This window comes from Neopelma chrysocephalum, unplaced genomic scaffold (genome assembly GCF_003984885.1).
Source record: "Neopelma chrysocephalum unplaced genomic scaffold, ASM398488v2 Primary Assembly neopelma1_25, whole genome shotgun sequence".
In the NCBI taxonomy this organism is placed as follows: domain Eukaryota; kingdom Metazoa; phylum Chordata; class Aves; order Passeriformes; family Pipridae; genus Neopelma; species Neopelma chrysocephalum.
In genome coordinates this window covers 28,901,968-28,925,828 of record NW_020897694.1, presented here as the reverse complement: position 1 = coordinate 28,925,828, position 23,861 = coordinate 28,901,968, and the positions used below count along the sequence as shown (strand labels likewise).

Here is a 23,861-nt window from a genome sequence, read left to right as displayed (position 1 = left end):
GTTTTTTCAAGTACATCACGGGTATGAGTTGTTTTGTATCACTGATTTTTCATATTACTTTCTTCTGAGCTGTCTCCATCATTGTTTGAAAGTCAATAGTATTAGAGCTGCTGAAACTTTGTTAATAAACTGGAAAATTATACATGCTTCTATACATGATTACATAAGACATAGAAACAACTGTGTATAATTTTTATCTTATTTTATTTTATTTTTATGCAAGAATATGAAATTTCCACCTCATTTTGTGTGGATGTCATTCACACAATGTCATCCACACAATGTCATCTTAGAAAACCATACTGCTTATTTGACACACATTGGATAATCCCAGATGTCATGAAGAAAACAAAACAAAGAAAAATAAATGAAAGTTTGATTACATTATCATCACGTTTATTTCTAAGATTTTTCCCCTTTCAAGACTCCAAAGACACGTCACTATATTACCAAACTCAAGACTCTTTAAGCTTTCATCTGTTTTACTAGTTAGCTTTTTTTCATGCATGTATACAGTATAGTCAGTTTAAAAGTTTGCTTAGACACATATCTGAAGATTCACAGGTGTTGGAGATGTGCTCCATTATAAGAAATACATTAGTTTCTTTTTTAATACTGAGGTGAATTCAATCTTAATTCCTCAATATGAACTCATTAATATGAACTTTCAAAGAGAACTAATATTCTAAAATACTCAATTATCTGACCATAAGGAAAAAAAAAAGAATTAGTATCAGTAAATATCTTCAGAGTTTGCAGCAAAAATTTGGAAACAAAATTTGGATACTACACCTTTAAATATCACTTGGTTTATTAACTTCAAAATAATAATAATAATAATAATAAAAGCTCTACCAGGTCACTTTACACCTTCTCCTTGGCTAAATTGGACTCTCTTTCTGCAGCTATGACATCATGTTACATATTTCAAAACTTGACATATGTCACACCGAGGACAAGAAGATTAAAGTGCTTTCCTTTTCCACTGTTTTCCTGACAATTAATTCTATATTGCCTCAAGACCTAGAATATGCAGCTTGCTTAATAATGCTCTTTGAACTTTGTGATGATTGATCTACTGTGATTAAACTTTGAACTCTGAATATTACCAGGTCATCTTATTGTTGGCATTAGTAGACCTGTGAGTCCTCTTTAAAATGAAATCCTATGATTAAGTCACTGATCCAAGAGATGACAAAAACCATATCATCTGAATGACCAGCCATACCCTCCCTTGCAGAAGGAAATAAAAATGTGGAAAAGAACAGTCACATTGAAATGGGAACACGTATCTAATTCAAAGACCAAATTATGTAATTACCATTGTTAAATAGGTCCACTACTCCAGTATGAGGTTTCAAAATAAAATAAAATAAAATAAACAAAGTGCTGTGTTAGAAACAAGAGTTCTTAGGAGCTTTGAACTGACCATTTGCTTAAAAAAGTTAGGTTCTGGCACCAAAATTTCCCCCTCATATCCAAATCCTTCAGTAAAACTGACACATATAACCCTACCCCCAAAGCAACATTAATTTATCTAGCAGTTGGGAGTCTCAGATGAGATGTGGCAGAGAGAAATTCAAGCTTTTCTTCAGCATCAGATAGACCAAGGAAAATCATGTCTTTCAAATCTCATTGAGTCCTTTGAATAGGGAAACTTGGTGGATTAATTCAAATAATAATCCAAATTATCCACATATTTAAGAAAAAATGGCAATTTTGCCATTGTATAGTGTCCTAGAATTTTCTAGAATATCATATCTTCAGATAAGCCTGTTTAAAAATGAGAACAGTCAAATAATACAGGGAAAGTCTTGAATGTGAAATAAGTCTTGACCCTATACAGATGCAAAGAATTAAATATAAATATGTAGGTATAGATATACAGAGACATTATAGAGAAGGATATAAAATCTTCTTCCAAAATGTTTCTTTCAAATAAGAAAATAAAATGTTCTCCAAGGTGTTCATCTATCACAACATTTTGTGTGGTTCGAATTCCACGTCATCAAATTTATGAACAGACATATTCCTTGTTTTAATTTTTTCTGACAGCCTATGCCATCTTCTGTTCCCATTCACTGTAGACATCTAAAAACAAGACAGTGAGAAAATGTCAGTTTTCATTTTTTTCATAGCATTTGAATAAGAATAAAGTAACATATCCAGAGAAACTCTTTGAATCTTTACCACCTGCAGATTTCCACAGATGTCTAATACTCCACTTACTTTGTAAAACACCACACAAACACATAGAGAGAACTTATAAAAGAAGAAAAAAATAATGCTTCCTCAACTTTGCAATATACTTTCCTTTTTCCGCTCAGAGAAGGTAAAGTGTTAGTTTTCACACAAACCATACAAATATAATTTTCTCTACATAGATCAAAGGCAATACAACTTATTTTAGTGACTTTTGGAATCCGAAGGCTATGGCTCACCATTTTCTTTCCAAAACACGACTGCACAGAAGATATATAGAAAGTGTACAGAATCTGCAGTTTTTTATCATATCTTCTGCTTCATAAACCCATTCCAACTTTTTCCTGATTAGCTCCCCTATGCAAAGGCATAACTCACAACAGTTTGTTCCTGCCATACTGTTTCATCTGGAATTATCCTGGCTTCTGTTTTTCCAGGATTCCCTTCTGGTCTGTGTCACTTGAGACGGTTTGGATTAGCTGCTTTGAAAAAGACTGTCAGACTTCACTTTGCATTACAAGCAACAAGGGGAGCTCTGAAGCTTCTGATAGAAGAACAGCATTTTTATAAAATTATTCACAAGGAGAAGAAAAAAATAACAAAACTCTAATAATTTCTTCTACACCATAGATCAGGAGAGAAACAGAGGGAAAAAAGCCTAATCCAAACCACCAAAAAACTCTTAGAAACATCAAACATAAAAACTACCATCAGAGCAAAAGACACAATTGCTGAGGAGAGAGAAAATAATCACACACATATGAAATTTTGTCTTTCAAATGACTGTAGAAGAAGGAATTAATCATGGCAGCATTTATTATATGTTTCCTAAGTGTATAAGTACCATACAGCTGTTTGCTTTAACTGCAACAAATACATTTTATAGACATCTAATACTAGCAACTGATATTTCATTTTGTTCATTAGTTTTCGCAAAGGTAAATTTGTCCTGTTGACTGAAGAACAGTGCTTTTTATTATCCATATAAGTTATAAGAACTTATATGGAACTTATCTCTTGATTATTTAAAAATTGAAGGTGCTGTTTTGAATGAATTGTTCCCCTGAATGAGTTCAAGGTCACATTTGGGAAAATTAACAACAGGTTTATCTGAATGGGTAGAGTAGATCCTCATTTTCTGAAGAGAATTCTGTTTAGTGGAGATTAACACACAGGAAAAAGAAATTAAAAATCAACTCTAGACTTCTGGGGTAAATTCTCAGAGACCGACCTACTCACAGCTTTGAGTAATGAGGTCACTGGAGTAGTATATTCTTGCTTAAGTAAATGCACAGCAGAGTGCAATAAGTTCATCCAATTTCCTATACTGCTCCGCTTAACCACAGCAATTTTCCGTACATTTTATACACAATAGTCAGGAAACATTAAGGAAATAACTTGTTCAGAATGCTTGCTAAACTTACAGTTTAGCTTTCCAAGACAAACTTTTACTTGTAAAATGTATACAACATGTAGTATGCCTATAGCGATAGTTTTAATTATTTAGGATATTTTTAAATCTCCACAATGTATTTAATGATTTTTCCCATTTACTAGTAAAAAAAAAAATCACTTTTACTCATTTCTTTTTAAATTATTATCAAGCGTATCCCATGAAAAATATATCTTAATAGTAATCAAGCGCCATTCTCAAAATGAAAATATTCCTTTTAGTACCAAAGCACCATAGTTTCAATGTCTTTGGGGGATTTTTCTGTGTTTCAGTTTCAACTTACTTAACTTTTCCTACACATCCAAAATTCTTAGACCTGGCACTCATCATGTTAGCCAGCTAACACCGGCTAGCACATCACTGTTTGTTCCAAAATAATTTGAGATTGAAAGCTTCTTTCATCTTTCTTCCCCTGCGCACTGACTCACCTTCCACCTTTACAAGAGATATGTTATTATCTTGTTCAGTTGACTTTACTGCATCATCTTTGACAGGAAGATAAAGTTTCCAGTACCGTAGTACATGTCATTTCTCAAGAAATTTTGTCTGAAAGGAACATAAATATGAATCATTTCTTAAAACCTCCTGCCATGGTGAAAAAACTTTTCAGGAACTGAAGATATTTTTGTCTATGTTTGAGGAAAGGTTTTAATTTTCCAATGTGATTTTAATCAATGGAGAATTATACTGAACAATGATGAATAGACATACAACTACCATATACAGGCTGATAATAAAGATGAGGATAAGACAGAGTGGGCATTACACCCTCTACAGGATTAATACACTCACTTGTCTGCTGATGCTCAAGTAATTTGAACCACTGTCAAATTTTGTAAAAGTAAATTTCATTTAAAAAAAAAAATCCTCTACCTTACATAAAGTTTTATATCAGCTGGTCTCTCTGTGAGCTACTCTTATCACATTTTCTCTGTCATGAAACAATTAACAGTCCAATTTAATGTGTAGTGTACAGGATATTATGTCTTCTGTGACTAGCATTATAGAAAGCAATATTTAAAGAAGTATATTATCTGCCATTTTAGAGAGGGCTTTAGTAGAGAGTTTCAGTAGAAAAATATTTTCAAGATTAATAAGCATATTTTATACTTAGATGGACATTGGGTTGCTAAGGAAGATCGTCCTAGATCAAGGAAAAATACCCACTGCATAGACCTCCCGCAATCACTCTCACTTTTTTTCTTCTATTTTTTTTTCCCCATAAAAGTAAAGAAAAGCCTTTTCTGTTAACGGTAAGTGCTGTGTTTTATTTTCATCTCTCTGTGACTGCAGCAGCTTGACATAAATTAGAAGTGACCTCCATGTGTTCCAGTGGGATAGCTATGAACTGCAATGTGTAAAGACATACTTTGAAACCATTTACATTAAAATTGCTTTGACGGCATTCTCTGTAACTTGGATAGAGACAAGGTTTAGTTCCTTGGTCTTATTTTCTGGGACATGAAAGGGGGAAAGTCTAGGAAGACAGGGAAGTCCCATATAGATTAATTCTCCTTTTGTATATACTGTTCCATAAAATGTAAGTGAAGATGATATTTTCATGTTTGACTAAGTAGTTACCACGCATACCTACAATTGTGTTCTTCCTACCTGATATTGAAAAGGTAAAAACAAATCAAGAGAAAAAACCCTCGATAGTTTAACAAGACAAATGGAAGATGCAATTGTGTCACTAAGGACTGTGAGGCAGAAATGCTGAATCGTAAAACCAAACTGATTCTGCCAACAATCCCATAAGATATAATGAAACCCTTAAATTTGGGGTTACTTGGACTTCAGATTTCCCTTTGGTAGGTCTGTCTGAGAGCCAGACCACCCCATCACCAGATGGCTGTAGTCCACCTGAACGCTCAATTCAATCCAGCTGTGGTCAACGGGCTATCACATCATCAGACTATGAACCCAGATCCCTGAACACCTTTACAGCTCATTTTTACCAGGAATCCCCACACATGTGGGTTACCTGCTGCTCTCTGGTGGTATAAAGGCTGAAAATGCACAGATGTGCTCTAAGAAATTGATATTTTTCTGAGTTTTTCTGCTTTGAATTACCATTTCACTATGGGAGGATATTCACAGAAGGAATTAAAAAGAAAAAGTCTTAACTAACTTTGGATAGAAATTAGGTAATAAAATCATAGATAACATAGACAAGAATATAATTCATAATTTTTTAAAAGAAATATAATAATACAAAGATTAATTAAAATATACACCTAACGACTGTACTGTCAAGCTCACACCTTTTAAATTTTTTTTTTTTCTTTTTTTAGTGAAAATTCTGAAAGTTGTGCTGTCAATGCCTACATGCTCAGGGTGCTTTGTTCCAAACTCATCCTTCCTTCCCCTCTCACTCACACTAACGCATGCATCACCTGCTTAACATCACATGCATTGACTTCCAGTTAATCACTCAAAATTAGACAAGTTGCTGCACCAGGGGAGGTTCAGGTGGGACATCAGGAAGAATTTTGTCACTGAAAGGGTTTTCAAGCAGTGGAACAAACTTCCAAAGGAAGTGGTGGAGTTACCATCCCTGGAAGTGTTCAAGAAACAACTGGATGCAGCACTCAGTGCTATGGATTAGTTGATGAAGTGGTGTTCAGTCAAAGGTTAGACTTGATGACATTGGAGGCCTTTTCCAACCTTAATTATTCTTTGATTTTATGATAAGATAGGAATTAGATAGGAAGCAAACAATAAGATACTTCTTACAGAAAGCTTTAATGAAATAAGTCAGAATTTTATGCTGTGAATTTTTTCAGAAGTGGATTGGCTTTTCCTATTTATTTAAAATAGCACGACACTATCAACATAGAATAAAATTATCATGAATTTTATTTTTTTTTTATTATTATTGTAGGATCTCTAGTTAAGCAAACATTTAATCATACCCTGGTGACCCTGCTGCCTTGCCCCAAAGGGTTTTGATTATGATCAGCTAGAAACTTTGAAATAACTTTATTTGCAAAACAAATGTAATAATTACAGTTTAAAAATAATGTGTATAGTGAAAAAAAAGGAATATTTGAAGTGTTGTTCAAATTCCTTTCTCTCTCTCAATAAGAGAATTCATTCATGTGTTATGAATGGAATTGCTTGAGTCACTGTATCATTAATAATGATCAAAAATAAGAATTAAAAAAGCCCCACCAAACCAAACTATATTTCTTTTAGGAAGCATAACATCTACAGTGCTTTGTTTTTCATGTACATATAGTTAAGAATAAAGGAATGTGATTTGACCCTGTCGCCCTCTGGAGAAAGTATTACAACTATAAAGTAACTTCTATAGCAGAAGCACCTAGCTCTACCTAATGTAAAGTTTGAAGTTTCTGTTGAATTATGTCATCCAGCTTTTGCCAAAATGCATAATCCTGAATTAGCAGTTAAAAGCAGTGACCTCTGTTTCTTTCTCATTAACGCATTTCAAGAGGTTTCTGTGTAGTGTGTACAATGTAATTGACATTAACACTTTTACTGCTACTGTAAGACATTTGATTTTGTTGTATTTTAATCAGCAAAATAGCATCTTTCAAAATGTAAATTTCTGTGGAAGCAGTTAACACAGCTAGTGTTAGATGTGCTTTTCCTAATGAATATTTTACTTTATGCTAATATACTCTATGCTGATTCTCGTTGCAATGGAGAGGGAAATGTTCAATTCACATCCAAGCAATGATTCATGCACTTTTAGAATAGAGTGAATGGTGGACTTCGTATTGAATAATTTGCTTTTTCCCTGCTATTAACTAACGAAAGAGCAGACAAGATTCTTAATTTTTAAGTGGTTAAAGATAGGTGAGATAAATCTTGCCATCATATTCTATTGTAAGTGAATGGTTTAGGATCCCTCAAAGAATCACCATCAAAGGTATTAGCAAAAGTAGCTCTAATATGAATCTTTAAAATAAAAATAATATAATTTTTATTTTTAATAAAATATTTTAAACCAGGATTCACAACATATTCATATCTTTCTCCAGGCTTCCTGTCTCAGAAAAGCTCATAATTTAGTAAAGTTTAATACTAGCTAGCCATGTAAACCAGTAAGAATACATTATGGAATTTCAACAGTAGGTTGCTTCTGATGATAGTTGAAATATTAAACAAGTAATCTAACAGATCAGTGTTTTTTTTCCAGATCTCCCAATCCAAAATATGAAGAGTATCATACAGATAGGAAGCGATGAAAAAAGACTCCTGAAATTCCACAAAGTTTGAAATCTCAGAAGTCATGTGCTCTTTCTGAAACATTTTATTACACCATTTTTATTTTTCAGATGTGAGACAGTATTGCAAATGTGCAATAAAAATGTTTAAGTGTTAATAAGGAAATTATTCAAAATGGCATGGTAGTATTTTAACTGATGTGAAGAAAAAGTATCAGTTTTTAAATGAGATTACCTGCCAACAGAACAGTGGAACATATTACATGATAAAAATTTAAAAAAGCACCAGGAAGAACACAGAAACAGAGGTCTTCACGTAATAAGAACTTTGCTTAATGTGTCTGGACTGTCTGAAGGACGTTATGGGAAAGGACTAGCATGTTGGCTTCTCAAAAATCTGCTTGTGTTCCTACAACCAATCTGGTGCCCTCTTGTTTCCTTTTTCAACACACATCTTTCAATTATTATTTTCAGATTGTAATGGGTTTGTATAGTAAAATAACACTTCCTCTTTCTGGAAAAAACAGGATATTCCGTACTATGTTACGTCAGTCTGACTATAAGAGAGAAGGGAGAGTTAGCTCGGCCCTTCTTCTTTCTTCTGGTATGGCCCTGTAGAGATGCCATTCAGTGAGGGAGGTAGAATTTTTTACTGTGTCCTGGTTAGAACGGCTAGGACCAATTCATCCCTGGATGGGTGTAACCCAAAACTGTGTATTCTATAGCCTCCATGCCATTTCCCAAAAACTGCTGTCAGTAGAGGCCTGCAAGGTGGGAAGATGTTCCTGTACCCTTTTATGGAATTCCCTGCTCTGATATCCTTATATGGAATTCCCCGCGCTGATACCCTTATATGGAAGAGGGACTGAGCATCCGCATGCCCTTTTATGGAATTCCCTACTCTGAGGGAGGGACTGAGCACTCCCGCCTGAACTGGAGAGTATATAACTGGGAGTTTCAGAACCTTGCCACCTCTCGTGGGATCCAGAGGAAGATTGCAGACCACCGCGTTCAACCAGACTGAGACCACCACCCTCGACTGGACTGCAATCACCACTTCTGACCAGACTGCAGCAGCTCTCCCACCAGCAGGTCTATCCCCTCTCCTTTTGCTTTGGACTCGGGGGTGGGCCAAGGTACACCACTCTTGTTCATACCCTAGGGTGCTGGGTATACATTTGGGCTTTGTGGGTTAAAACCAATTGTCTGTCTGTATAATTGTACTTATTGCATTATTTTAATAAATTGTTATTCTGACTTATAAATCTCTCTTTTGAATTGAGTTCATTTTCCCTTGCTGGTTAACTTTTAAACCAGCACATACTGTTAGTTTCCTTTGCATGTGTGTCTGTAGTGTTATTTGTCTCTTTTTTTTTTTTCTCTGTGTAAATATAAACTTTCTTCCTTGGTAAGCCCAGGGTTTTCACATTTTTTTATTTTGTCTCCCCTTTTTGGGGGGTGGAGGGGGTCTGCTTAGGCTCGGTGGACACCTGGTGTTCAGCCAAAGTAAATGATAACACTTATTCAATGTTTCTGTTAATTCTTAGGTTAATTTTCCAAGTGTTCTCTCCCATCTTCCTGTAATTGATTGCCTATGCCAGATCCTCATTCAGCCTGTGTACTACATACTTTATTTCAATGGTGGCTTCTTTTGCTTCTCGAATTCGGAAGATAATGAAGAGTGCAAGTAAACACATTTTACTTCTCTTGTTTTCAATGTTTGTATGCTACGAACCCTGAAGCATCAGGGAATAGCAGGAGAAAATCCAGCTTATGTCACTGTGGTCTTTGGAGATTTTTGATGTGATAGTCTAAGAAGGCTTCAGCAAACTCATTTTATCACCTTTTTATTTGACCAATATTTTTTCAGATTTTTATAAGAGCAGTGAAACATGTACACAATGTAAGAATAATAACTGGAAAATGTCAAATTTCCTGCTTTCAAGTATGGGGGTTCTAGCACTGCTCAATGGAAAAGTCAGTAATCTCTTTTTGTTATTGATTTTTCTAATGGGCATAATAATGGTTTTTTTCCATCTCTACGTGGCCAGCAGGTTGAGGGAGGTGATTCTGCTCTTCACTTTCATGAGACCCTACCTGGTGTAATCTATCCAGCTCTGGAGTCCTCAGCACAGGAAACACATGGATGGACCTGTTGAAAAAAGTCCAGAGGAAGGCTATGAAAATGATCAGAAGACTGGAGCACATCTCCTGTGAGGACAGGTTGGGAGAGTTTGGGAGAAGAGAAGGCTCTGGGGACACCTTATAGAAGCCTTTCAATACTTAATAGGGAACTTACAAGAAAGAAGGGGACAGATTTTTAAAGAGGGTCCTTGTGAAAGGACAAGGGATAATGGCTTTAAAATAGAAGAAAGAAAAACTAGACTAGATATAAGGAAGAATTTTTTTTTTTTTTTGGCAATGTGGATGGCAAAACACTGTAACAGGTTGCCCAGAGAGATTGTGGGTGCCCTAACTCTGGAAACATTCAAGGTCAAATTGGGCAGGGCTCTGAGCAATCTGATGAGATGTCCTTGCTCATTGCAGGGAGGTTGTACTAAATGACCTTTAAATGTCCCTTCTAATTCAAATTATTCTATTAATATGTTTTGGAAAGTATAAGAATGTGAGTATTTTCTGCTTTGGCTTTCTTAATAGATCCTGTAGTAGACAGCAGCTATAGTTTAAACAAAATCTCTCAGGCAGAGATGCTGTAAAGGATACAAGGCCACTTTTTAGGAGTCAGCACACATTCTAAATTAACAAGAAACCTCACTTACACAGCTAGAATTAACTACTTTGATCTCATACTGATTCAATTTAAAAAAATCAAGCACAGATATTAAAAAAAACATTTTTATGGTGAAAAACTTTCAGATAATTCTTAGAGTAATTCTGTTCTTTGGTTAATTTCTAACATTTCAGGAAATGGTAATTAAAGAATTTTAATCACAAAGTCATGCCACTTCAGATTTTTGAAACATTTATAATAGATTGCTAATTTTTTTCATTGAACCAACCAGCATAATCAAAACTAACGCATGAAATCACTCCATCTTAATTTCAAATATTTAATCAGAAAAATGTGTTTCTTGGGGAAAACAGATGCACTCCTATTTGTAGAAAGTGTCTTTAAATCTATGAAAAACCAATTAGACTGAAAACAGTACATGCTGCATAAAAAGTAGAAGATTTTCTACAGATTTTATTGTTGCAACACTTATAAATTTCCTATACATTTAACCAGGTCCAGTTCCTTAATCTGTGAAACTGTTGTATGGTAGTAATATCCATCAATTAGACATTTGACACACTGATACTAAAATTCAATGTCTCCATATTTGTGCAAAGTATCAATCTCCCCTAAACTAGGTACTTGCTTTTCCTTATATAAAAATGATTATTGTTTCCACATTTCATTAATATCACTAGTACTGTCTCCTAGTTAAAAGATTAATTACTTGGCTGTGATTCGTAGGAATGGAGCTGCAACTAAATTACCTATGTGGCATGTCAACCTCTTCTTTTGTTATTTCAAGACATACTGCTCTTTAAGAGTGGAAACAAAGTATTCATTTTCCTGTAAATTGCCATGCTCACATCCTGGGAATAGCATAAATAACCCAATCAACGGAAGATTATTAATTTGCAAAAAATGGTTTTTGTCATCAACAAGCTTCATCTTGAATGCCGCCTTCTCTTCAGTGCTCCTTAATTATATTTAGGTCGGCTATACTTGTGCTAGCCTACCACAACTGAAAGTATTATTTTCTATTTCAAGTGCATGGGGAAAGGAATAGATCTGCAACTAATTAAAGCAAAATGTTGACTACTGTTTCTGAAGAAGATTATGCATTTCTATAACACTATTTTTTGCAATTACAGTATACATGAGAAGGTCCATGAGAGTAAATGCAGGTAAAGGAAGTTTGCAGTCTTGTAATTAAGGAGAGTTTAATCACTTATATATCTAAGAAACAAGTTATTAATGAATGGAGTTGGAGGCTTTTTGGTTGGGTTTTTTTGTTTGTTTGTTTGTTTGTTTGTGGTTGGAGTTTTTTGTGGTTTTTTGTTTGGTGGGTTGGTTGGATTTTTGTTTATTTTGGGGGGGGTTGGGGTTTTTTTGAGGGGAAGAGGGGACTGGGAGATTGGGGTAATTTTCCCACTACACCAGTGGGAAATGTAATATTTGGCATTGTGTATCAATAAACTGTCCTGATATTCCTACCACATATTTACAGAAATGAAAATATTGAAACCACATATGTATAAAACAACTATCAGAATCACTGTACTATTTGATTCACCTTGTCTGTGGTCACAGTAGACCCATTATACCAATTTAGTAAATCTTAGTATTGAGCTAAATTGACTTTAACACTATTTAAGTCAGACTGTCATTACATAGAATCTTGAGCACTTTAGTATATGATAGAATGCTTTTCATCCCACCCTTTCTATCTCTGTATAAACATGTCTCTAAATATATCTTCAATGTCAATAAGCTTATTCTATAAACTGTTTTGTCTTGTAATCATAGAACCTTGTCATCATCCTCTCTTTTATATCAGAAACACTGCACTCCTCCATTTTCTATATGCCATATTGTTATAGTTCCCCTGCAGTAAATTCAGTTTTGTTGATTCAAAAATTTCAAGTTATTCTTTACTTGCAAACCAATGCTACCTTACAGTTTTCCTTTTGTTTGTTTGGGGGTTTGGTTTGGTTTGTTTACTGATAAAGTCTGACTGTTAGTGGGAAGGGTGACTACAAAGCAAAATGGTTTGGGTTTAGTTTAAATTTCAGTTTTCAGTTTAAATATTTTATTTTTTTTTTAATATGGCCTTTTGCAAGAGTTATAAGCAGTAGTTACATTCCTTTTTCTAAGTAGAATGTACCTTCTTTGTATAGACTTTAAACTTCATTTCTTCACAATGTTGACTTTATTAACAGCTTGGCAACCAAACTAAGAGCTGGTGTAATCTCCCTTCATGGCCCATCTCTCTTCATTGCAGTTATCCACCTTCTTCTTAGTTTTGACAGAAATACTTCAGTCCTTATGAAACCCTTGAATTGGTAACATATAACAAATGTCAGAAGAAGTTATTCTGCTCTTTTAAAAAAAATTCAAGAATAGAATCATAAAATCATTGAGGTTGGAAAAGAGCTTTCAGATCCAGAAAGCAGAAGAATAAAAAGAATAAGTGGGATATGAGGATATTGGGCAATGTTTTACATTTTTATTATCCAAATACTAAAGGGCAAAGAGATCGTATTTTGCCTCTGTGTTTCAGTATTTGCCTTTATAGGTTTTACCCTTATATTTTACTTCCAACTTTTACTAGCATGAGAAGTTCAATGATGGTTGAAAGTCAGGGCTTTTTCTCTCTGATATTTTTCTTTGAAGGCTTCATTAATTAGAGAATGGAATGTCTTTGATGCAATCATGTAGAAATTAGCTAAATGTATCTGCAATTCTAAAACAGTAGGTCTTCTTTTTGCTGATGTTAAGAGGAGAAAATACCACACTTCACTGACTTTTTTTCCTTATCTGAGTTCATAAACTGACCTTTTAAAAAAGCATGATAGGGATTAATTGCCCTGTAGCAAGAGAGTATGAGTTTGGGAGAGAGATTGAATGGCTGAACTGAAAGGATTGGAAGAGCATGTGTTTTAGCTGTTACAAATTAACTGTGCATACAAAGGCTAAGCGTAACAGAGTTAAGCTACACTTGTATTTAACCAATTTCAATACTAACTCAGCTGGATCATGAGAAATCTTCTTTCATGTTGGACAGCTAAAGAATTAGTTATGGCTTCAAAAGTGATGTTGTATACTTTTAATATGTTTTAAATTTCTAAAATTTTAAAAATATTATCAGTGAAATCCATCAAAGACAGGAAATAGAATATAAAAAGACTAATTTAATTAAATGGATTTATATAATCAAGTAATTTTAATGATCTCTGAAATTCTAAAACTTGTTCTGGTGCTACATAGTACTTAGAAACATTCAAACTCATGTGCGAAAATAGTTTATCTGACATTAGTTCATAAACCTGTATTGTGTAGAGTGGGAAGCAGGAAGGAAAGTAGGCCAAGACAAACAACCTATCATGTTTAGTTTGCAAGAAAGGCAGAAAGGCATTACCTCATATATAGAAATATTTCACATAGAAATATGTGAAAAACTAGCTCTTTAAATCCAAACAAATCCAACTCAGAGTTCAAATCTGTAAGTACATTCAGAAACTTCACAAACCCTATTTAGACATAGCATTTTGGCTAAGCTATTTCTGAGTCTGATTTGCTAGGTGACTTCACTGGATAGCTACTTACTATTCTTGACTTGTCTCCAGAAGTCACTGTTTAGAATGAGAAAAACATTATTGTAGTAAGACAGATTGATCAGTCACTTTAAACTAATTAAAATTAAAATATAATCTTCAGGAGACAGCACAGTATGCAAGTCCCTACCATGAGAGTAAGAGGTAAAGACAAAAACAAAAACAAAAACAACAAGAAAAAAAGTCCCTCTGTACACAAGAACAAAGATTTTTCAACTTGCAAGGAAAAAAAGAAAAAAAGAAGAGATTATAACCACATATAATACTTCAAGTACTTTTCCAGAATTATAGTATGCCTATTTAATTTTTTCCATGCTTTTTGCATACTATGACTTTCATATGTATTCAGATGTGTGCTGTGGTAGTTACCAAGCCAAAGGTTAAGTTTTGCTTCAAGGAGCTTAAAACCTCTCCTTGACCACAGCTGTGCTATCACTTTAAGATTTCCTAGGTCTTTATGTGGGATCTGTGGGTGGAGAAGTTCAAGATGTAATGATTTATTGTTCCTGTGGAAAATGCAAGGCCAGTTTAGGGTAATTCCTTCCCATTTGGAAAACTTTCCATTAGCTATTTCTGTCACTGTATAAACCCTTAGAAAGTACAAACCTCTGTCATACACTGACAGACAGTACTGAAAACAATACCATTTTCACTGTTGCCAGAAACTAATATATCCAAGATTTTTCTTAATGTGTAGACTGCTTCTGATGCTTCTGATGCCTGAATCTGAGGATTCTGCTGCATTCCGCTATTACATCTTTCACTTTGAAGTCATAGGACTCCATGGTTGTATCAGCAATCAATGACTTATCTAATAACCAAAAAGAAACTGCACTTTTGGTAGAGCTCAAATTTGGTTTGGAATTTAAAAAGCATTTCTGTTGGCAGTGATGCCAATGAATGCTTATAAAACAGATACATACAGCTGTTATTTATTCTCAAAATAATGCAGCCTTTTGAAAAAAAAAATTTAATATTTAGCATGTGTATTTAATTTTTTTCCCCAGCAAAGTACAGTAATTTCTTCAACTACATCAGAACTTTTTAAAACAAAAAATATTAACCCAAATTGTGATGAAATTGTTTACATGGTTATAATTCAAGGGAAACCTTTTGAGGCACTAACCATCAGTTATTACAAGTGCCATAAAAAAGAGATGTTTGCAGAAAGAAAACAAAAAAGTTACATTACTTTTCAAAAAATATTACTAAACATATATGTACTAGAACTATTAAGTTGTATGTATTTATTTTTATCTCTTCCTTTTGACCAATTTTTTAGCATATTAAGTGCATATTTTCTTACACTTCTACCAATAACTTGTTGTTGTAAGTTTGTCTGCATAATCACAATGACACCATAGGTTGTTTCACAGGACAGTGTCCTCCTTGACACTTACTCAACATGGAAACATAATTGTTATTTATGTTTTTCTTACCTAGGAGAGAAACATATTATTTTGGGCCAAAATTTTTATAAAAAATATTTTCAAAAAAAATGCACAAATGTATTCAGTCTGAAGGTGCTGGATACATTTGAGTTTATGTATTATGAGCCAATGATTTTTATAGTACTGGCAAAGGAGTGGAAATTGTCCTTTCTTACTGATACATGTTTTAGTAAACTGTGTACTTCAACACCATCCAAAGACTTTGAAGCTGCTAAGCAATTCTCTAACTCAAGGAAAAGATTAAAGGGAGGTATTAAATGGCTTACCCAGGTGCTTTTCAGGGAAAGAAATAGGTGATTTTAACCTCCACTCTTTCTACAATATAGATCATAGCATCATAGAATGTCCTGGGTTGGAAGGGACCTTAAATATAAAGAACACCTTAATCACCTAGCTTCAATCTATATTTTCTATATAGTAAGGTGAGAGCCGTAAATGATTTGTGGTATAGAGGATTGCAGAGAGCTGGAACAGGTTTGAAGAGACTTGTTTTCCCTCACAATTCTTAATCTTTAGATGGCAACAATTAGGTCAGATAAATTGCACTATATTCAAAGAACCAAGTAATTAAGACAACATTTGCAGTAGAGTTATGCTCAGTATTCTTCTGTGGCAGATTGCAAACAAAATAAAAAAGACAACTTGAGAGAGGAATTTTGAAAAAAAATAAAATGTTCTTTAGTAGGATATATAACCAGTCTTAAGATATAAACCAATCTTTAGAAGCTGTCAGTGGACATCATCTAACCTTTTTTACCTTTTTACCAAAATATTAGATATGTCATCTATGTAAATTCTGTGCTCTCATGTTAACTGATGGAAAGAAAGGTATTTCCAGAAGGTGATTTCCCCCAGTGATATAGTACCTACCACAGTATTTCTTCTTGGTGGAATCTTTTTCCTTATTGACACTGAAATTTTAAAAGGATTAATTCCACCTTAAATAACTCTAGGCAGGATAAAAAGTCAAGAAGAAAGACACTTTCAGCAGACGAAATGTCTATGGCTGCTAATACATCAGGTGGAGGCAAGAAATCCACAGAGCAAACAATAAAGGATATAATATTATTAAAAAAATGAGGGGGGGTGGAGGAAGACAAAGCAGAGAAAACTTTAACTATGCTAATAGCAGCAAGCAGATCAACAGGAGAAGTGATTTATAGATAGTTTAACAAGCTGTGGTGGTTTGACCCCATCAGGAGACTCAGCATCACATAGTCATCTGCTGGGTTTCTGTGGCTCGGTTTTGGTAGCAGGGGGGGCTACAGGGGTGGCGTCTGTTAGAAGCTGCTAGAAGCTTCCCCTGTCCCATGGAGCCAATGCCAGCCAGCTCCAGGATGGACTTCCTGCCGCTGGCCAAGGCTGAGTCAATTAGGAGCAATAGTAATGCCTCTATGATAACGTACTTAAGAACAGAAGATTGTTGTGCAGAAGAAATTCTAGCCAGGGAAGAGTGGAGTGAGAACATGGGAATAACAATGTAGAAGGAGGGGCAGCAGGTGCTCCAGGTGCTGGAGCTGTGGCCTCCGCAGCCCATGGTGCAGAGCATGGTGGAGCAGCTGTGCCTCTGCAGCCCATGGGGGACCATTGGGGTGCAGAGACCCACCTGCAGCCCATGGAGAAGCCCGTGCTGGAGCAAGTGGATGCATGAAAGAAGCTGTGACCCCGTGGGAGGCCCAGGATGGAGTGGAGTCCTGTCGGAGACCTGCGACCCATGGAGAGGGAAGCCCACACTGGAGTAGGGTTTTCCCGGGTAGGACTTGTGGTGCCTGTATAGCTCATTCATGAAGCACTGCACCCCATGGAGGAGTGACTCACGAGACAGCAGTTTGGGAAAAGCTGCTGCCTGAGGGATGGACTCACACTGGAGAGGTCCATCAAGGACTGTCTGCCGTGGGAAGGACCCCACAGGAGCAGGGTCCTCTCAGCGGCAGAAGCAACAACTAACTGCATCTCCCATTCCCTGTCCCCCTGCACCGCTAGGGGGGAGGAGGGAAAACATGGAAGGAAGGAGGAGTGGGAGGAAGGTGTTTTTAAGACTGTTTTATCTCTCACTCTTTGGCTCTTATCCTGTTAGTAATAAATATAAGTACTATCCCCACTTTGAGTCTTGTTTTGCCTGTGAAGGTAATCAGTCACTGACTTCTCCCAGCTCTTATCTCTACTCATGAATTCTTAGCTGTTTTTTTTCCTCTCTTCTCTGTCCAGTTGCAGAGGGAGGGTGAGAGAGCGGCTTTAGTGGAGCCCCTCGGTCTTGTGCCCATCTATAGGTGGCATCTCTGCCCTGATGGCCTGAGGCATCATGGGCCCATTGAGCTAGGAACAACTCTCCCTTATGCTGCCAGTCCAGATCTAACTGTGACACCTTGACTTGTGCAGCTCGGTCTGCCTGTTTGTTGTTGTGATGTTCCCCATTAGCTCGATTTTTGGGCACGTGGACATCTACGTGGCAGACTCTCACAGTCAGCTTCTCTACATGGGTGGCAATGTCTTGCCACATATCAGCAGCTCAGATGGGTTTTTCTCTATGCTTCCAATTAGTCTTCTTCCATTGGTCCAGCCACCCCCACAGAGCATTGGCTGTCATCCACGTGTCAGTGTAGAGATAAAGCCTTGGCCACTTCTCTCGTTCGGCGATGTCCAGGGCCAATTGGACTGCTTTGAGCTCTGCAAATTGACTAAATTTGCCTTCTCCTTCAGTGGCTTCTGCCACTTGTCGGGTGGGACTCCAGACAGCTGCTTTCCACTTTCGCTTCATCCCTACAATGCGACAGGAACCATCAGTGAAGAGGGCATAACGTGTTTCTCCTTTGGGTAACTGATTGTATTGTGGAGCTTCCTCAGCCTGTACCACCTGTCCTCCTTCCTCCTCATCTGTCAGACTGAAGTTCCCACCTTCAGGCCTATTTGTTATGATCTCTAGGACCCCAGGCCGATTCAGGTTTCCAATCCAGGTATGCTGTGTGATCAGAGCAATCCCCTTACTCCATGTAGTATCGGTGGCATGATGCGTGGAGGGCACCTTTCCCTTGAACATCCAGCTCAGCACTGGTAGTCAGGGTGCCAGGAGAAGCTGTGCTTCTGTGCCAATCGCCTCTGAGGCTGCTCACACTCCTTCATAAGCCGCCAGGATCTCCTTCTCTGTGGGGGTGTAGTTGGCCTCAGATCCTCTGTAGCTTTGGCTCCAGAATCCGAGTGGTCAGCCTCAGGCTTCACCAGGCACTTTTTGCCAGAGGTTCCAGGAAGGACCATTATCCCCAGCTGCAGAATAAAGCACATTTTTCACGGTTGGTCCTGTCCTAACTGGTCCAAGGGCCACAGCATGTGCAATCTCCTGCTTGATCTGTTTAAAGGCTTGCAGCTGTTTCCACTGGGACCCCAGTGGAAATCGTTCTTCTTACGAGTCATTAAGTAGAGTGGGCTTTACTCTATTTGACTGTACTCAGGAATGTGCATCCTCCAGAAACCTATGGCACCCAGGAAAGCTTGTGTTTCCTTCTTGCTGGTCGGTGGAGCCATCGCTGTGATCTTGTTGACGACTTCTCTTGGGATCTGACGACATCCATCTTGCTACTTCACCCCCAGGAACTGAATCTCTCTGGCAGGTCCCTTGACCTTATTCTTTTCGATGGTGAGACTGGCCCTGAGGAGAATCATTTTCTTTCCCTTCTCAGAAACTTCCTCTGCTGTGTCCCCCCATACAGTGATGTCATCAATATATTGTAGGTGTTCCGGAGCCTCACCCTTCTCTAGTGTAGCTTGGATCAGTCCATGGCAGATGGTGGGACTGTCCTTCCACCCCTGGGGCAATAGATTCCAGGTGTACTGCACACCCCTCCAGGTGAAAGCGAACTGTGGCCTGCACTCTGCTGCTAGGGGGATGGAGAAGAATGTATTTGCAATATCAAGGTACCTGGTATCTGGTCAGGGTCAACCCACTACACTGTTCCACATTGGAATGGGGAGAGAAGAGGAAATGTGTGAAAATCCATGAGTTGAGATAAAGACAGTTTAATAGGTAAAGCAAAAGCTGTTCACGCAGCTTTTCACACACCAAAAAGAAGGAATTCATTCACCACTTCCCATGGGCAGACAGATGTTCAGCCATCTCCAGGAAAGCCAGGCTACATCACGCATAATGGTTACTTTACTTGGGAAGAGGAACATTACTCCAAATACCCTCTCCTTCCTCCACCTTTCCTGAAAATTTTATTACTGGGCATGACACCATATGATATGGGATATCCCTTTGGTCCACTAGTCAGCTGTCCGGGCTGTGTCCACTCTCAATTCCTTGTGCACTCCCAGCCTGCTCACTGGAAGAGCAGTGTGAGAAGCAGAAAAGGCCTTGACTGTGCAAACACTACTCAGACAAAAAACATCAATGTGTTGTCAACATTGTTTTCATCACAAAAGCAAGACATTGCCTCATACAAGCAACTATGAAGAAAATTTACTCTGTCTCAGCCAAAGGCAGTACAGAAGCATAGATGTCAACTCTGATGGTGAACATAAGAAGCTAATGCTGTGAAGATTAAAAGCAACAAAGAGTTGTTTAGTCAGGAATTATTGATAAGAAGGCAAAAAAAAGAATCTTTAGTGTAATTGCAAAAAACAGTTTAATCTACTGCAAAAATGTCCTGTTCTCTCTCCCTATTCCATATTCTGCATCAACAATACTGCATCAGCAAAGTGGCTGTGAACAAACTTTTTCTTTTTATATAGGTGACCCTTAAAGCCACAGATGAGTGTAATAATGCAGTATCAGGGCTGTGAATTGAACAGTGCCTATAAACAAGAGGCAGGTCTATGATGTGTTGGATGTTCTTTCCACAAACAGCAGTCTCTGAAGGATATAAAGCAAAGTCAAAGCTGCCTTAAAGCAGCAGGTGAGTGTTTTGCCACCTGAGGGGCTCAGAACCTTTGTGAATCAGATCAATAAAGATTTGATGATTCAGGAGGACACTTTAACTCCCTAAAAATACCATTATTTTAGCAGCAGTTCTCAAAGGAAAACTGGGGAAAGAAACAAAAATGTTGTGGTCAGCTGCTGCATAATCAAGTTATCTACTAAATAAAACTGAGACCTTCCCTTTGTCCTAGAGCTCTGTCATATTTTTTTCTTCCCAAAACATTCCAAAGAAAATCAATAACATATCAAGAACACAGTGATACCTGGCAGTTTAATTTCAGAAAGTCTGCAGATCAATAGCTGTAGAGAGGCTTACAGTTCTTCAGAATATAAGTGCAGTAACTAATGCTGGGGACTGCGTAGGTAAGTGTGTGTGTTTGCGTGTGTGTCTGACAGAGAAACTGAGATTTACATTCATTACTGGGACTTTCAGCAACATTGTGTTTCGGTCACTACCTTTACTCTTCCTTTGTGAAAAGGTTTTAGAACTGGATGTTTTTCATTCCTTTAACTTATATAGTTATTTGATTTAAACAGCTACAGCTACTGAAGTTACTTCAGCTTTTCTACAATTTAGATTGCAATAGAGTTTCCATTAACATGATTCAGAAGTTTTTAACTCAGCCACATGTTTGCCACAGGTTTGTTTACAAGATTTACGCTGGGATTGTATTATTTCTAATTAATGATGGACATATTCAGTTATTTTTACAGCGAAAGACAAGGGTTTTTTTAAAAATATGCAAGTATTTTTTGGTATAATATCAAACTCACATAACTTCAACAGAAAAGATTATATTTCCAAGGTCTAGTTAACAAAGTTTCATATTATTTATTTTTATCACCTGAACCAAACCAAACAATCTTCAAGTTCAGTTATTATAAATAATTATGTATATAAATATTTAACTATAAATGCAAATCATAAAACTACTAATACACCAAAGACACCTCCTCTCCAGATGTTTGGCTGACCACAGGAGCAGCATATTTTTTGATCTATAAAAAGTATGGATAATTATACACAGAACATTCCATAAAGCTTTATAAAACCATAATGCCTGATTCATTGGCTGATGGATGAATTTGATCCAAAAATAAATTCAAAATCTATAAGTAAAACCTAACATAAATTTAATAAACAGTCTAGTACAAAAATTCTAAGCCTGATTCAAATGTTTCGTTCATGGAGAAGCATGAGAAACAAGTACAAATGATTAAACCAGTGTAGCAAGTCAGAGAAACCAATCCTGCGCTGACACAACAGGGAACATGTTAGCATCTCAGCGGTCCATTTTCTGGCATATAATGTGGTTGGAAAGTAGTCAGTTTATCTTAAGACAGCCCATTTAAATATTGATTTTTTAAAAAATTATATGTACTCTATTCTGGGTTTAAAGGTTAATACCTTTGACTATATATATATTGGTTTGGATTTCTCTCAGCTTACTTCATGTATCTACTGCATAGTTAATGGAGAGGAAAGGAGGGTAGACTTAGATCATGGTTAATCTTCTGATTTTAGACCTCTGTCATAGAATGAATGAGAAAAATATTCTTATAAATGTATTTATATACTCCCATTGACTAGACAGGAAGGGTAGACAGCCAGATATGAATAGCTAATGGACTGAAACCTAGTCTTTCTGTTGTACTCTCATATTCATAACAAAACAAATTCAAACCAGAAAAATTTGCTGAGCAAAGAGTAACCCCACACACTTTCATACCTTCTTGAATTAAAGGGATAAAGACCAGGAAAACAACTCTATTTTTGCATCTCATTTTTGCTTGGATCTCCTTTTTATGTAGTCCTTTAATAGGATAGTAGCACTAAACTCTAAATAAAAGCCCAAAGAAAAATTTAAAAGCTATTTCTGATTGTTTAAAAAAGTTTCTTTCTGGAAGTGGAGAAATGTATATCATCAGGTCTTGATTTCGGGAATACACTCTCCTTCTTAACTTGGATGTCTTCAAAGGCATTCTGCAAAGCTGCCTCAATCTGAAAAGGCAGTATAAGTGCTGAGAAAAAGAAATCATAGCGTTCTAGATTTCACAAACACTTCACCACCTGGTTAACCTTAAAAAGATAAGGAATCTCTTTGACTTTAAAGTGGCAGCTTATTACTTCACGGTTAAGCATTTGTCTAGACAGAGTTGTAATAACCTTCAAGAAGTACCTAATATCCCTATTATTTGTCTGGAGAAATCACAGTCAGGTTCAAGCACCAGGAATAGGTGTGAGCTATGAACACAGTAGTTTCTGAATAAGTATGTGTAAACTGATTAACTAGGAGAAAATACATTTGGTCACAGCTAGTTTCATGTAACTGCTTCTTCTTTCATTTCTTTTCATTTCCTAAGGACAGATCTGCTTACTGTACTACCCACTGGTAAAAAGTATTTCAGTCCTGCAATGAGTCTCACATGACTTTCCGTTTGAAGAAGCAGTCTAACCCATAACTCTAACCAAGTAAAAGGAAAACTCCAAAGACACTGGATAAACTGCAATAAACTGTACTGATTCATACCAACTGAGTGTTTGGATCAAAATCTCATTTAATGGAAAGTGCTTCCTCCAGTACCACCACCTGCAGAAGAATATTTTCCTAAAATCCCACCACTGTTTTCATTGTTAAGAATTATAATGGGAATAACAGTCAGTGTTTAAGTCCCTTCATTTAAATTTCAGTCTCTATGATGGTAAAACAAACAAGCAAACAAATAAACAAACAAAAATAACCCACTTTGAATTCAGTTCACTTCTCACAATCTTATTTTTATGTGGAACAAACTATTGTAAGTATAACACTGGCCCGATATTGGCATGCACAAAAAATATTGTGAACTGTTTCCAGTAACAATGAAGTTATAAACTATAAATCTGTAGTCAATTGTACATCTGCCATGCTTACACTCAATTACACATCAACCTTGAAATATATATAAAGCCTCAGGTTTGCTGTCACACTGTCAGCCAATTATGTGATTCATTTGTTGCCATCCCCACGTTAATCACTTACGGGTATAATTTGGTTTATATCAGCTGACTGTGAGGAACTTCAACTGCTGCAATACTGACTGCCTTACTTTCTCTGGCACCCCCATGAAGCCTTTCAAAAGCCTTTAAAAAAATCTCAATATTTTCTCATATTGAATAAAATCTGCAAATTGTTACTTGAATTGAGAGGATAAAACTTCTGGACTACCAGTGCCTTATGGATGTGTTTTGAGTATCATCAACATCATGTTTTGTGTATATATATGTACGTTTCACAGGATAGAGGATAAATTCAGGATAA

The 23,861-nt window shown here is 36.4% G+C and overlaps 1 long non-coding RNA gene across 2 annotated transcripts in view; it reads right to left on the bottom strand.

Annotated features, from left to right (window-relative positions):
• Positions 1 to 274: 274 nt before the first annotated feature.
• The window catches only part of LOC113963533, a 95,469-nt gene continuing 71,882 nt past the window's right edge, over positions 275 to 23,861 (bottom strand). The window contains exons 1-3 of one of the 2 annotated variants that reach the window (XR_003532849.1): positions 12,747 to 13,473; positions 4,084 to 4,201; positions 275 to 2,091 (exon numbers count right to left, since the gene is read on the bottom strand). This is a non-coding gene — a long non-coding RNA (uncharacterized LOC113963533). Of the gene's footprint in view, positions 2,092 to 4,083; positions 4,202 to 12,746; positions 13,474 to 23,861 lie in introns of those variants that run through there. The other variant, XR_003532850.1, reaches the window with a different exon arrangement.